General features: G+C 49.1%; 1 protein-coding gene across 19 annotated transcripts in view; it reads right to left on the reverse strand.

Moving 5' to 3' along the window:
* Window positions 1–15,174, reverse strand: part of BMAL1 (basic helix-loop-helix ARNT like 1) — a 116,808-nt gene extending 101,634 nt beyond the window's left edge. For 15 of the 19 annotated variants that reach the window (XM_060177128.1, XM_060177141.1, XM_060177139.1 and 12 more), the window contains exon 1: window positions 15,031–15,174. The gene's annotated coding sequence lies outside the window, so the exon portion shown is untranslated. The remainder of the gene's footprint in view (window positions 1–15,030) is intronic. The other 4 variants (XM_060177144.1, XM_060177142.1, XM_060177129.1 and 1 more) reach the window with 2 other exon arrangements.
* Window positions 15,175–16,314: the final 1,140 nt, after the last annotated feature.

Consider the following 16,314-nt stretch of genomic DNA (forward strand, 5'->3'; position numbering starts at 1 on the left):
CCATAAAATGAAAAGACTGAACTCACTTTTGTATCTTCTTGCCTGTATCATGTTTTCAATACCTTATTTGTTCTAAACAAACCAGACATACTTTTTCAAATTAATGGAACACTTGATAACTGTATATTATTATTTTGAAGCAAAAAAAACAACAACCACATTTTAATGGCTTCTGGACCGCTTGCTTCATATTCTGAACTACAGGTGGACCAAGCCACTGTCTACAGGACAGCTCTGACTCCCCCCCAGATGACGACAAACAAGTGGAGGTGCTTGCTGGTTTTGTTGTGATCTGGTCGTGTCAGCAGGGGAGCAAGCAAATGACCTTGCCAAGGACATAATGTCACGTGCCATGCTGCTGGGGGGGAATGCCTCTGTGTCTGACCATGTCCTGGTGGAGTTACCAGTAAGGTCTCCTTCGGAGCTCTGAGGGATTGCCCAGTGGAGAACAGAGCTTTGGAACCCTGGGTATTTGCTGAACCTCTTAGGCCAATTTCCCAGTCTACAAGATGAGTCTTTCTAAACATTTTTATTTGCTTATTTATTTACTTGATAGAGACACAGAGAAATCGAGAGGGGAGATGGAGATAGAGAGGGAGAGAGAGAGAGAGAGATGGAGAGTCACCTGCAGACCTGCTTCACCGCCTTAGAAGCTTCCTCCCTGCAGGTGGGGACCAAAGGCTTGAACCCATGTCATTGAGCACAGTAACATGTGCACTCAGTCTGGCACCGCCTGACCCCAAAGATCAGTCTTTGCAGCAGCACCTCATCTGTAGTATTGTGGATGTTGTCAAAATGATTTTGTACATCACACATAAGAAGCCAGTAGTAACAGGATTGTGACATGCAGAAAGGCTTTGTGGGGGCAAGATTTTCTTCTATTGCTCCTGTAGCCATTTTTTTCTCCATTGTTGTTTGTTGTTGTTTTTATTGTTGTTGCTGATGTTGCTGTTGTTGGATAGGACAGAGAGAAATTAAGAGAGGAGGGGAAGACGGAGGACCTGCTACACTCCTTATGAAGTGACACCCCCCCCCCAAGGTGAGGAGCTGGGGGCTTGAACTGGAATCTTTGCACAAATCCTTGAGCTCTGCACTCTGTGTTCTTAACCTGGCGCGCTACTGCCCAGCCCCCAGGAGGATGGTTTTTAACAAGCATCAATATGAAAAACTCAGCAGACTTCAAGTTACCCAGCCATTTAAAAAAAAAAAAAAGAAGAAAACAGACCCAGAGTAATTTATTCTGTTGTCTTCTTTTTCTCTTTGGGAACTGCCTCATATACATTAGCTGGCAAGAGTTCATTCCTTCTGCCACTTTCATCACTGGCACCCATTTGCTCATGAGCTACAGAGCAGCCCACAGGAAAGGCTGTACGTCAGCCGCGGGCCCCAGCAGGGAGAGAGCCACTATGAGCTGATGCCACAGTGTGGTGACATATCTATCAGTTACAAGTGCCTCCCACAGCCACCCTGTGTGATGGCCATCTCAAAACCAGAGACAGCAAGCATTTCAGGACGGCCAGGAAGGACAGGCAGAAAAGTACGGCAGTGAAGAGAGTAGGCTCTGGAGTGAGACTCTCCTGGGTTTGAATCACAGCTTTTCTACTCACCGTGTGTCATTTGGGCAGCTCTGGGCCTGTCTCCCTTACTAGAGAGGGAATCTGACAGTCCTCCCTCCAAAAAAGTCATCATGAGTTTTAAATGGTACAGGGTTTGTAGGCAAAGTTAGCAAAGTTCTTAGCAGGTGGTAAATACCCCAAAGTTAAACACCGCTATCATTATCACTATTGTTATGATTATTATTATAGTATTATAGTAGTAATAAAAATACCACGCAACATTAATAGAAATAATGACTGGGAAGATATGCAGTCCTTTTTTAAAAGATATATTTTTATTTATTTCCTTTTGTTGCCCTTATTGTTTTATTGTTGTAGTTATTGTTGTTGTTATTGATGTGGTTGTTGTTGGATAGGCCAGAGAGAAATGGAGAGAGGAGGGGAAGACAGAGAGGGGGAGAGAAAGACAGACACCTGCAGACCTGCTTCACCAACTGTGAAGTGACTCCCCTGCAGGTTGGGAGCCGGGGGCTCGAACCAGGATCCTTATGCTGGTCCCTGCACTTTGCACCAAGTGCGCTTAACCCGCTGTGCTACTGCCCGACTCCCATACACATTCCTTTGTGTCAACACTTTGCTAGAGCTTCTGAAGTCAGTTCTCACCAGGACAGCATGCTGCCTGACCCATTGAGCCCCCCGGGCTACTTGAGATACTGTTGTGCTTCAGTCTAATGTTCCAGGATAGATGACGCATCCAAGAATGTCCAGCTGGTTAGCTGGCTAGATCCTAACAGTTTTTCCCCCTGATCCATAGCTTTCCATCAGTATCTTAAAAGATGCATGCAGAGAGGAACAGATAAACACACATATACACGTGACTTAAGGAAGAAGGAAAAAAAAACCCCACTAATGATCAAACCCAGGTTCTCACACACAGAACATATGCTCTGCCGCTGGGTCTCCTCTCCTACCCAGTTTTTATATAGCAAATAGCAAGGATTTAAATATAAAAGGGTGGGGTGGGGCAGGGAGAGAGAGAATGCACAGCTCCTGTCATCCATGGAGTTCCTTCCACCCATTTTGTTTTTATTATTTTCATGTAGTGCCAGGGATTCAAACCTGGGCCTCAAACATGCCAAGCACACACTGTACAGCTGAGTTCCCTCCTCTGCCCTCATCCTTAGGTTGCTGTGGCTCCGTCTCTAAAGGTGAAATGTATCATCATCTTTACAATATGAGGCTATGCAGCAGAGTGAAGCTCGTCAGCACCCAGTTGGTGGACAGCTCCACATCCTGGAAGAGGGGAGCCATGTTCCCCACCCTGCCTGCAGCCCAAGCAAGTCAGATTCACTATTAAAACCCAGATGTTGCTACCAGGGAACAACCAACTTCCAGAACCCTTCTTCATGCCCTTCTCTTACTTCAGAATCCAAACCACATTGTGAAGGACAAGAATTGTTTTATCTGTTCCACAGATAAGAAACTGCATGCAGCCTGAGACATTAAGTGGTCTGCCTTCGCCTGTCTGGTGCTTCAGGGAATAGTAAGCATCCTAACACGCAGGTTCTCTGGCTCCCGCCCCAAGTGCTCTTTCCAGAAAATGTAGTTGTTTTTTAAACATTCGACTTCCATAATGGTGCTTTCCTTCTAGAGAACAAATTAGTCAAGGTATCTCAGTGTAGATTCACACACTTGAAAGCCACTCACACAGGCAAGCTGCTCCCCACACTTGAAAAATCTAACGGGTGACTGGAAACAGCCACACCAATTAACATAATTGACAATTAATTCCCAGTTCAGGCTCCCTCTCACCCACCATCTGAATTCAGTTAGTGGCCTCCTGTCACTCTCTACTGCACTCCATCCTACTTGCCTCTAGTCCAGCTGGAACACTTAACATTGGACTACTGCTTTGGGGAGATTACTTTCTGTCACTAAAATAGCAGTCATGTTCAAACAACTTCTGTGGGTTTCCACAGTTTATAGGTCTCTTGTAGGCAAACTATGGCTTGCTACTTAGCGCACCAAATTTCTTTCATCCACTGCATGAAAGAGTAGGTAGAATATAGAGTTGCCCTTTCCTAACAAAGTTCAAATCCTGTACTTAGTCCAGGAAGACAGCACCCATGATCCTACCCAAGGTTTGTTTGTTTGTTTTTTTCCCCAGCTTGGAGCCACCCCTTGTTCTGTGTGTGAGGTTAGGCAGGTGCCTGGTAGACTCTGCACCAATTCCTTCCTTTCTGAAATGATTCTACTAGTACTCACTATCTCATCAGGGGAGTATAAGCACTACGTGAGATAACACATGCATGGAAAATTATCAGAACACCCTAAGAGCTAGTGCTCCCCTCCCCCAGCTACTACAGCCATCTGAGACGACTTGCTTAGAGTTTAGATTTCAAATCATCGCCCAAACTTAAGTTTCCACCATGACTTCATAACCCTTTGTTCCAGGCAAGTCTGTGTCCCTGGTGGTTCCTACCTTTTGTGCTTTTAGCCATGGTATGTTCCCTCCTCTGCACTCACTCCCTGAAAATACCGACACGACACTCCTTGTCTGTGAATCTAAATCCTACCTACTCTTAAAAGTCTGCACCAAACATGGCCACTTTCACAAAGCTTCCTCCCTAGATGGAGACCCACAGAACCCTCTTTAGGGTCTGAACCCCTATGGCACTCAAAGACTGCCTAGAGCACTTCACTGGTATTATTTTTTTATACTTTAAAAAATTTTTCATTATCTTTATTTATTTATTGGCTAGAGACTACCGGAAATTGAGAGGGAAGGGGGTGATAGAGAGGGAGAGAGACAGAGAGGCACCTGCAGCCCTGCTTCACCACTCACAAGGCTTTCCCCCTATAGGTGGGACTAGGGGCTCAAACCCAGGTCCTTATGCACGGTAATGTGTGTGTTCAACCAGGTGCACCACCACCAGCCCCATCTCATTGGTATAATACATGGCCTTGGAGTATCAATGACCAGCAGATAAAACTACAAGTTTCTTGGCCATAGTTATTTCTGGGTTTTGTTTCGTTTTGCTCCCCTGGAACTAGTGTGGTGCCTGGTCAACAGCTACTTGCTGACTACATAAAGAAATGTGTAGTATCATGCAGCAAGTTGCTTTGACATGATGTTGCTTAAATGTTGATTTGCTGGGCCTTGGAGCCAATTAAAGATAACATCAAGAGGAACACCAGCAGGGCAGGGATAGCCACGGCCTGTGCATGATCAACTCTCATCATTAATAGAAGATACTGATATTGAGGCCAGGTGGTGGCACACCTGGCTGAGTGCACATGTCATAAGGCACAAGGACCTGGGTTCGAGCCTCTGGCTCCCACCTGCAGGGGGAAAGTTTTACGAGTGGTAAAGCAGTGCTGTGGGTATCTTTCTGTCTCTCTCCCTATCACCCTACCTTCCTTCTCGATTACCGGCTGTCTCTATCCAATAACTAAACAAAGGTAATAAAAAAAATTAAAAAGAGAAGATACTGACATCTGACCTACCTGAAGGGTGAGCAAATTATATATAATCAACAGAAAACGATGAGCTAGGTTCCAAAGTACCTCGCAAGGCGAAACTCATCAGGCTATCCTGTTTGGAAATAAGGGAAAACTGAAGGCTTCCCAAGCTGGATTCTCTTGTTCAGAAAATATTTCTGAGTGACTGCTCTCCAAATACCATTTCTGGGGGGTACTGCAAAGCATGGAAGGGACAGGTTCCTGCTCACATTCAAGCCTCTAGCGAGGAAGCCTACATAGAATGCCAACCTCTAGCACCAAAGTAAAATCCACAGGGCAGCCACTTTTTTAAACCAACCCTTGTAATGTTGTCAAGTGAGGGTAAAAAAATTAAAACAAACAAAAAAACATAGTAACAACATTTTAAAAAGAATTGTACCACTCACAGTTGGTCAGTTGGAGGCAGAGTTAAAAGTGCTCTGTTGGGGGTCGGGCGGTGGCGCAGCGGGTTAAGCGTATGTGGCGCAAGGCACAGGGACCGGTTTAAGGATCCTGGTTCGAGCCCCCGGCTCCCCACCTGCAGGGGAGTCGCTTCACAGGTGGTGAAGCAGAACTGCGGGTGTCTATCTTTCTCTCCCCCAGTCTTCCCCTCCTCTCTCCATTTCTCTCTGTCCTATCCAACAACGAACAACATCAACAATGGCAATAATAATAACCACAACGAGGCTACAACAACAAGGGCAACAAAAGGGGGAAAAATGGCCTCCAGGAGCGGTGGATTCATGGCGCAAGCACCGAGCCCAGCAATAACCCTGGAGGAAAAAAAGAAAAAAAGTGCTCTGTCATGGTCAGGGAGGCTCCCTCACTGGAATCTGCTGTGGAGATGTGCAGTGTAATTAATACTCGGTGTGCGATTTAGCACGTGTGCTTAGGAACACGCATACCCCAGATCATTTGAACTCTCCATCCCTGACACTCTGAGTCCTGGCTGAGCTCAGTGACTAACATTGTTTGAAATATCAAAGCTCTTAAATAGCAAGTGTGGCTTATGATGCCAGAATTTCCCACAAAAGTCAGAGGTGGGAAGAAGGAATGCCGCGATGGTAGTTAGTTAAATAACCAGGTCGGTTTCATCACTGCAAAACCTGAGGCTTTTTTTTTTTCTTTTCTTTCTTTTTTTTTTTTTTTTCGCCTTTGGTGAAGAACATTCTTTATCATCTAAAGCCTTTAAAATATATTTTTTCCTTTCAGTAGGATACTGAAAATAGCTTTGCATTTAACATTTAAAAAATTGTTTTTGATCCCACACTCTTAGCTCTGCTCTCTCCTTACAGACTCATTCCATTCCCTAAGGGCGCTTAGAAGCATATTTCTTAAGCAGCAAACCATACTCACCATTTTTATCCCGAAGAGTTAAAAAGGAAAAACCCATTTGCATAATTGCATTGAAAATAACTTGGCCAAGAACACAGAAATCTTATCTGGACCAGAAAGTTCTAGGATAAAATTTCTTTCAATTCATCCAGAAAGATGGTAACAGGCTGAAAAATCAAGGTTCCTATTAAACGCCTAAGTGCTGGCGACTGTGAACGGGAGTGACTTGGGTTTCTCATTATTTGTGTGGCATCCACTTGCTCAAGAAAGAAGTGGGAGGTTGGGACAACTTGAGGGCAGGATGGAGCAGTGAAAGACGGGATTGTTTTTTTCCTGTTGTGGTGAAGCAAACAAGCAGCTTAGAAGTTCAAGTTCAATGAGGGCAATTCAAAGTCCAAGATGGATTCCAGGCCTCTTGCAGTGCCCGGTGCCGGGTTCTCCCTGCTGTCCATTTCACTGTCTCATTTAGAACACATGAATCCAAGTGGGGGTGATGGGTGATTGTGCTGTGGTGATCAGGGGCATCTAGCTTCAGAAGGCTCAGTTAGTGCTAAAAATGTTAAGTGCTAAAAACGTGTTAGCGCTAAGGTGATGGTTTCAGCCACAGTCAGCACTAAATGGTTTCTGTGGGCTCATCTGGGGACTTAGCCACCATTTAGTTCTTTTCATTATTTTTTCCTGTAGAAAAAATAATGTATCCCAAATTTCCCTCAACTGTCTGACAAAAAAGAACTTTTGGGACACAACCTGTTTTTTTTTTTTTCTTGGTAATTGTTATTTATTTATCTTCCCTTTTGTTGCCCTTGTTGTCTTTTTGTTGTTGTTGTAGTTGATGTCGTCGTTGTTGGAGAGGACAGAGAGAAATGGAGAGAGGAGGGGAAGACATAGAGGAGGAGAGAAAGACAGACACCTGCAGACCTGCTTCACCGCCTGTGAAGTGACTCCCCTGCAGATGGGGAGCCGGGGGCTCGAACCGGGATCCTCATGCCGGTCCTTGCGCTTAGCGCCACCTGCGCTTAACCCGCTGCGCCACCGCCCGGCTCCCCAGAACCTGTTTTGAAGATGGCTGTGTGTGTAAAACAGAACGCTGGAGTCTGAGGCTCTACATCTCACATAATTCCAGCAGTGGCGGCGGTACGTTCTAGGAATGTTTTCATGACAAACCCCTTAACTTGCTCACCTGCAGAACAATGTTGCACCAAAAGTCTTCTGAGTAGGACATAGTAAATTGCCTTTTTTCCTCCCCCCCCCCCATTTATTTATTTTATCAGAGCACTGCTCAGTTCTGGCCTCGGGCATTGAAAAATTTTTGTCTTTTGCAGAACTATTATTCTATCTTCCAGACCCAGAGAACTGCTATTTATACAATGTAAAAGCTAGGACATACCCTCCAATTCTGTATGTTAAGTATGATGGGGTCTTTCTAGCGCTGTGCTCAGAGTGACAGAGAGGACAAAACAATCGCAGTGGCAAAAACAATCCAGCATTTCTACCCTACAGGACTTTGAACTTGGTCTTGCTCTCCCCAAGTCTTTCTGCAGCTGAGCTCACATGGGAGCCCTCCCAGAAGAATCCAGCCAGGCAGCCTCTCTCCCACTGCTCATCATCACGATGGTTTGGCTAATTTGATTACTTTCCTGGCATCTGTCACTACCAGCATTTATCACGTTAGTTTATTGTCTGTCTCTCTGCTGGGTCTCTGTTTTAGTCATTGCTGCAAGTGCCCAGAACAGTGCTGTGTACATGGTCTACTTCCAATAACCCCCCCCTGAATTAGACGAGAAATAAAGCTGAAAAGTGAGATGGGTGGAGAAGATAATTATTCCCGGAAAAAAATAATAATGGGGGTCAGGCAGTGGTGCAGCGGGGTTAAGTGCACAAGGCTCAAAGCGTAAGGATCCCAATTCAAGTCCCCAGCTCCCCAACTGCAGGGGAGTCGCTTCACAAGTGTGAAGCAGGTTGGCAGGCATCTGTCTTTCTCTCTCCCTTTCTGACTTCCCGTCCTCTCTTGATTTCTCTCTGTCCTATCTAATGACGACGACAGCAGTAGCAACAACAACAATGATAAAAAAGGGCAACTAAAGGGGGAAAATTAATGAAAGAACTGGCCATCCCGGTTACACACAATATGATAATGTCATGTAGGAAGTATCACTGAGTCTGAATGAGTGGGGGTGGGGCGGCAGGGAGGACAGGCAGGCAAATGCTACTGGGGAAGTCTTCACAAAGGAGTAAGATTCAAGACCGGCAAGAAGAGACCTCTCAGGTCAAGGGACCAGTCAGGGAGAAGAGCAAAACTGAGCCTCAGGCACCAAGTTCCTTCCGGAAATGGGGCACCGGCGAGGGATCAGGTCAGACCCTGAAGTACCCAGAGGACTGGAAACAGGAGTGTCAACGGCACGCTGCTAACCACACAGCTGTTTTTGGAGGTACAGTGACAGTGGGAAGAACTGAAGAAAGCAGAGGGGACAGCTTAAGACCAGTTAGGAGAGGACACTGCATACCAGGCTTACCGTGTGCAAAGACCCGGGTTCGAGTGACCAGTCACTACCTGCAGGGGAGAAGCTTCATGAATAGTGAAGCAAGGGCTGCAGGTCTCTCTCCAGAGGCCCCCCTCCAATTTCTCTTGGTCCTATCAAATGAAAAGGAAGAAAGGAAAGAAGGAAGGAAGGAAGAAATAAGGGAGAGAAGGAGGGAGGGAAAAAATGGCCACTGGGAGTGGAGACTGTGCAGGCACTAAACCCCAGCAATAAGCCTGGTGGCAATAAAAATAAAAAAGGAGATGGTATTGGAGATCCTAGTGATGGGAGAGAGCAAAAAGAGCTTAGACATGAGAGAGACAAAACTAAGTAAGATGTGAGGACAGTTCCCCCTCAAAAAAAAGGCAATGTCCAGAGTATCTATCTCCCAAAAGCACTCCACCGCAGATTCAGGCCAAGTTCCCATACACCCGACTCTTGGAGCCTTGGAAAGATAACCGCAGTTCAAAATGATAGTGTGGATGGGGAGAGCACCGGTTCCATGCTTTTCAACCTCAAGATTAATTCGAGTCAGTATAGCTCTGCCTTTATTATCTCTTCATCTGTGGAGGGAAGGGGGGAGTAATATCAAGTTTCACTGAGCAGTATATGTCTGAACATTATATAACTTGTTTTTATGTAACAGGCTCTCGACATGAAACTGTTTCCTTTACAATCTAAATGTATTCAGAGAAACTGACATCACACACACACACACACACACACACACACACACACACACACTATACTGAGGATCTCTGTCTTTGGGGAAGGAGACAGGGAGGAGGAAAGAAGGGAGAGGTTCTGACAAAGTCTCCTCCCTGGTAAGGAGTCATGCTTACGGCCAAGTTGGGGGCAAGGGGTAACGAGCTCTGCTTACAGGTTCATTTTATACCAGGAGCTGCCTGAGGAGGGCTGAGCCTCACAGGGCAATGCTGCAGGAAGGCCTGGAAGCGAGAAAGATAGTCCTGCAGCAGAGAATGCAAGAAGCAGGCTTATAAAGCACCGTAACTGCTGCTTGGGGTGATAACCCAAGCGGACAGCACCTCATGCTCCAGTACAAAAACAACAACAACAACAACAACCATCAGTCTGCTAAAAAGGACGCTGACCACTGCAGGTCTGCTAGGTTCCCCCTGGCAGGGTGCGGGGCCTTCACAAACAGGCTCTAGCGCACTAACTCCCCTCAGCTGTCACCCACAGTGCCGGTGAGCAGACTCGGAGTCTCCTACGTACAGATCCTGCTCTACCCCATATGGCTGAGTAACTTCGGGAATTTCCAAAAATGCCTCACTTGTTTAAAATAAAGAAAGAAGGGAAAAAAGAGAGAAACAAAGAGGAAAAAGATAATCATCTCAACTACCTCATGGGACTATGAAATGGATTAAACAAGCAAAGAGACATAAGGTGGGGCCTGGGGAGAGGTGCCTTCACTAGAGTGCCCCTATTACTATGCTCAAGGTTGTGGGTTCAAGCCCCGCAGTTACCACCTGTGTGTGTGGGAGGGGGGAGCTTCAAATTCGGCGGAGCAGTGAAGCAGGTGTCTTTCTGTCTCTCCCTATCTCTCTGTCTCACCCTCAGACAAACAACATCAACAGAAATATATTCAGTGATTCATACATTTGCTGGCACGCAGAGAGCGGTTAGTGAACCTGAGCCACCATCACTAACTACATTACCTTCCTCATCATTCTGTTCTTTCAGATGAAGTAAATAAAACTCAAGAAGCCAATTTTCCTAGGTCACATCCTTCAAACAGTAGTTGAGGGTATAAACACATGGGCAGGAAGTCTAATGGGTAGAGTACTAACCATAACATTAAATTAAAAGGGCCATCTTTTCCTTCTTGAACTACACTGGGTAAACATGCATTAACAGCACATACTAAGTAAAATCACTTCACATCATGTGTCAGCACTCAGTGTCCCCCCACCCCCACACACACACACAGCAAAGATGACCAAAGCTAACCGAGCCTTATCAACCTTGAGATAAGTCTCCAGCTCAAAACCTTCTACTTATCCTTGGCCACGGCCATGGCCACTTGATCCTTGCGACATCTCTCATCTCACACTCCCACCTTTTTTTCTTTTCTTTTTTGCCTCCAGGGTTATTGTTGGGGCTTGGTGCCTGCACTCTGAATCCACTATGAAAATAGCTCCTGGAGGCTATTTTTTTTCCCTTTTGTTGACCTTGTTGTTTATAGTTGTTATTGTTATTACTGTTGTTGTTATTGTTGTCACTGTTGATGAGAGAAGTGGAGAGAGGAGGGGAAGATAGAGATGGGGAGCAATCAGGATCCTTAACGCCGTGCGCTTTGCGCCACGTGTGCTCAACCCCCAACATTACCTCCTGCCCCCCCAACCTTTGCTTCACAGGCATTACCTCCCGTTTGCTCTCACCTGCTCATCCCCAAGTAGTTATCCACCCCACCCCTTCTTCCTAGAGATCTGTAATCGGGATTGCATAAACATGTCCCACAGGCTCTCTGTGACTGTCATTTCTGGACACCAATTTGAAGCCCTGCAGAGCAGTTCCCCTGAACAAGCAAGTCTACAGGGCTGGCCGGTCAGCCCAAAGTGGTGCCGAATGTGAATGTGGCAGTACCCAGGGGGCTTAGAGCTAGATCAGCGGGGGGTGGGGGGTGGTGTCACTGCTACTTCCAGGTGTGGAGAGGAAGGAAAACAAAAGGAAGAAATTGTTCCTACAAGGCAAAGTAATTGAGCTAGATATTAAAAACCTGGACCTGAGGAAGTTGGGATGTGAAATGGACCAAGGACTGGCCCAGAGGACGAATCCTTTTGAAGCTTGTCTGGCAAGTCCAAGACACCAGCAAGGTCTTATACAGGGTTGGGCTGGATGTGGAGAGACAGAAGGAGCCACAGCATTGACATCCAACCGGTATTTGGTCTCCGGGCACTTAAGTGTGTGTGTGATGGAGAGTTGGTGCATCTTCAAGGCTGTACCTCGTTGATTCTCTTTCACCGCCTACCTTTCCTCTTCTCAATCAAAGCAATAAAACTCATTCTGGGGGAGGTTAGGGACAAACAGCTCTAAGGGACTAAGAGTCTGACAAGCGCTGCCTTTCGGCCAGACGCTAAAAGCATCTCTCGGCCTCCATGTAGAGAGCCCAGTTCTTCAGGAGGCCAGTGCTGTCACCCACACAGACGAGGAGCCTGTGGTCAGAGCAGTCCAGCCCAAGTCCCATGTCCTTCTGCTACCACAGTCCAGCCTGCCACTCAAAGGGAGGGCACAAGAATAAGGGGAGAAGACAGATAAACTGCTTTTTTCTGAGCTTGGTGGGAAGCTGGGGGAGAGGGCGAGGGGAAGAGGACAATGGTCTTATTTACTTTCTTTCTTTTTTATTTATTTTTGGTTTCATTTACTTTCTTTGGTTTTATTTGGAGCAGAAAGGGAGAGATGCCAAGGAAGCTAAATCAGAGAAAAATCTTGTTTTTAAGAGATAAGGAGCAAAACGCTAAGGTGTCTATTTGGGGGGTTAGTCTGGGTCTTCTGATACAGTGACAGAGAGGAGCTAAATGATTGTGCAGAAATATACACTCGCATTTTTAGGCTCCTGACTAAACTTCAACATCTAGGGAATACAGTTTCCTTCCCTGCACAAGTCATTACCCGAATGAAAATCACTGCCTATAATCACAGCGTCGTAAAAAAGGTAGAAACCGTTTCTTAATATTGACTTTCTCCTACGACAGTGAGAGTTGACACTGGAATATAAAAGAAATTTCCTAGGAGGGAGGCAACTGTACCGGAGAGAGCTGTTAAATTTTCAGCGTTTGCATGTCAAGCAGCAGTGTTACAATGGTCAGGCATCTCCGCGGGCTGGTCCACCACTTAGTGTATCAGTCGCGTGGAGAGTCTTGGTAGGGGGAGAAATCTGCAAGCAGGGCTACTTCCTTTTCCTCTGCGGTATTCGAGCTCCTTCTGCAAATAGCAAACTCCTGAGTCGTCATCACTTTATAAATCATTTGAGACGGATTCCTTAAAGCACCATCTGTTGATCTGTTTAAAGTCTCCTATGAGAACAGGACTTTGGCTCACATTGGTCTCGATGGTGAACATGGATCTGAGTTAGATAGATTAAGTGTTTGGTCATGCAGGCATCTGAGAGTAGAAGGGGCCTAGGACTTCACCTGGTTCACCTGCCTTTCCGTTTCGTCTGTGGCCAATGGTCTCTCTGGCTTGTGCTCTCACACCACACCACACTCACACCATCCTTAGCCCTTGTTTGTGAACTTTCGGGATTGGAATACGATGCAAATCTAACTACTGTCTTCACACTGCTGCTATTATTATCAGCGTGGTTATTCACTGACTGTGTCTACGATCGAAATGAACCTGCCTCTCCGACCTGAACTTGGGTGACACGGGTAATTTCGAATCTTGCCCAGGATATCTGAATGTCTTCTCCATATGCCCGACAAAAAGTTTTTTCTTGGAGACGTATGGATACATCAAACATAATTGAAGTCAATTTTGTTTCAAAGACTGTACCGTAGTTTGTTTCAGTGACATGGAACCATTTCACAGCAGTAATGACTTTTTTTTTTTCCTCCTCCTTTTCAGTCTTGCAAGCATGCAGAGCACGGGATTATTCAAAACTGCTCAGGAGCAGTAAGGATTATTTTAAGCTCATGATTCAACCGGTACATTAATTAAAAAAAAAAAAAAAAACTCCACCAACCACAATTGACAGATCCTGATATCAATGGGACCCGAAGTATTAAAATAATAGTTGTCATATAAAAATAGATTAAAGGCGGGAGGGGGGGTTGGGGACGGCAGCAGATGTCAGAAAGACAAATGATAAGTAAGCTCTGTAGGGACTGGGAGGCATCTCTCTCTCTCTCTCTCTCTCCCCTGGGTCGCTTTTAAAAAAGGGGGGTGGGTGGGTGGATGGGTGGAGTTTGCTATAAACAACAATAACAAAGAAGCTGGCAGGACAGAGGGGTACGGTCCAGAAATGCTCCCTTATAAATGTCCACATCTTCTCTGGGGCTCGATTAGAGGATCCGAGCGAGGCTGGGTGGGGTTGATGGGTGTCAGCCCGGGTGCCCCACCCCGATCTCGACCCGACCCGCCCCGACCCGGCCCGGCCCGGCCCGGCCGGCAGACCTGACCCTGGACTCCGGGCTCCGCGGCCGCTCGCTCCGGGCACCTGCGCGCACCCCGGGGCCCCTGGGCTGCTGGGCTCGCGGCCCCACGTCGCACGGGCGCCCCGCGGCCACCGGGAGCCGGAGCCGGAGCCGGAGCCGTCGTCTTCCCCGACAGCTGTCGAGCCGGCGAGCTCGGGCCCCAGCTCCGCGGAGCTCGGGCGCCACCCCGTCCCCGCCGGGCACCTGCCGAAGCCGCGCGGGGCACCCAGGCGGCGCGCGCGGGACCGAAGTTCGCGGCTCGGGGGTGGCGCCCATCTCCGGCCGGGGTGGGGACGGGGTGCGTGGAGGGTCGCGGGGTGCAGCCCGGGCCCCGTGCAACGGGCCGAAGGAAGACGCGGGGGGCCGGGGGAGACGCCCTCCCCGCCCCCACCCCAGGCTCCCGAGAGGGAAGTAGGGGTGGGGTGGGGTGGGGGCGGCGGCGGCTCTCGCCCTGCACCCTGCGGACGGGGCTGCGGCAGCTGCCGAGGGTGGGGGGTCCCCACACGCCTGGGGGGGGCGGTGGGCGCCCGTCCCGGGACTCGCCGTCTGGCGGGGCGCTGCTCCCCAAGGGCGGAGCTGTCCCTTTAAGGGGGAAACAGGGCTGCCTCCCTAGCCCACCTCCCCCGGCAGGTCGGGATGCCGCGGCCCTCGGCGGACACTCTCCCGGCGCCGCCCGCAGCACCTCTGCCCGCCCGAGCCCGCAGCGCCGACCCCGGCCGCGGAGGAGGCAGGCGGCGGGCGCGGCGCCTTTAAGGGGCGCAGCCTCCCCGCAGCCGGATGGGGGCAGGGAGCGGGCACGGGCCCTTTAAGGCCGGCGGCGGGCACGGCGGGCCGGGCTCCCGGGCTGCGCCCCGGGCGGCGACAGGGGCAGGGGCACCGCGCCCGCCGGGCTGCTCTCGGCCGCCCCCGGCCCGACGGGGTGACCGGGGCCGCGCCGCTGGCCGCCGCCCGCCCGACACTCACCGTGGCTCGCCGGCAGCGCCCGCGCCCGCGCCCGCACTCGGATCCCGCGGCGGCGGCGGCGAGTCCGGCGCGGGTAAACAGGCAGCTCCGTCCCTGACCTACTTTCTGCCTTCCCTAAATGTCGCACCACTAACCTACTTTCCGACCAATCCGCTCCCCGCCGGCCCAGGCCCGGCCCCCCGCCCACCAATCGCTGTGCCCAACCCCCCTTCCCCGCCCACCAATGGGCGAGCCGCGGAGCCCGGATACCTGCCTCTCTCCGCCAGCCAATCGCAGCGCTCGGACGGAGCCGATCTCCGCCTCCTCCTCGCCGACCAATCCGCGCGCTCGGCTCGGCCCGCCCGCCGGCCAATGGCGTCGCGGCTCCGGAGGCCGTTGACCAATGGGGAGGCGGCGGGGGCCGGCTTACCTGCTACTTTGCCGCCACCAATGGCGTGGCTCACAGGAGCGCACGCCCCGAGAGGAGAGCCAATCGGCGAGCGCTCCCCGGCTTCCCGGGGCCCTGCCCTCTGCGGGTGCCCGGGGTCTCGCGCTGCTCGCCGTGGCTACCTCGGCCGCCCGGGGATGTCCCTCTTCTTGCACTGGGTTCCCCTCTCTGACCCCTCGGATCCCTTGTCACCTGGCTCGAGAGCAGCCTTTCCTCCACCGCCTTCCTCGAACTCCATCGAGGAGACCAATTTAAGGGATGCCAGACCCTTCCTAAAATGTTCTGCTTTGCAAGCCAGAGAGCAACTGCTTTCCACTATCTCTGGAAGGATGTTTTGTTTTATTTTATTTTATTTTATTTTATTCTATTTTATTTTATTTTATTTTATTGCCCGAATTCTTAGGTTCTCTTTTCCTGCAGTCTTGGCCTCCAAGCGTCTAGTGGGAACTGTCATTCTCGATGCTTAAATTTAAGAGGAAAAAGTCGAGCCCGGAATGTGAGATCCCATTGCTGTAGCTGCATTTTTTTTTTTTTTTTTTTTTTTTGGTCCACCTACCTACTATGCGACTGCATCTATGGGGGGCTGTTGAAGAAGTGAAACATAAGAAACAGGTTGTTGGAGAAAATAAACACTTCTGTCACAAGAAATAACTTAGGAATGAAGAGGACACTTTGTCTTTATCTTTGGCATCTCAAGCACTCGCCAGAGGGTCTTGAGCACAAAGAATGGCCAGCCTTAATGAATGCACGGAGTTTGTTTGTTTGTTTGTTTTGGTCATACAAGCCCGCTCCCTTTTAACACAATTGGGTGGGATGAAGAGGTGGGGATGAGGACACAGAGCCTAGCAAGTGCCCCA

The sequence above is a fragment of the Erinaceus europaeus genome, chromosome 17 (assembly GCF_950295315.1).
Source record: "Erinaceus europaeus chromosome 17, mEriEur2.1, whole genome shotgun sequence".
NCBI classification, from domain to species: Eukaryota; Metazoa; Chordata; class Mammalia; order Eulipotyphla; family Erinaceidae; genus Erinaceus; species Erinaceus europaeus.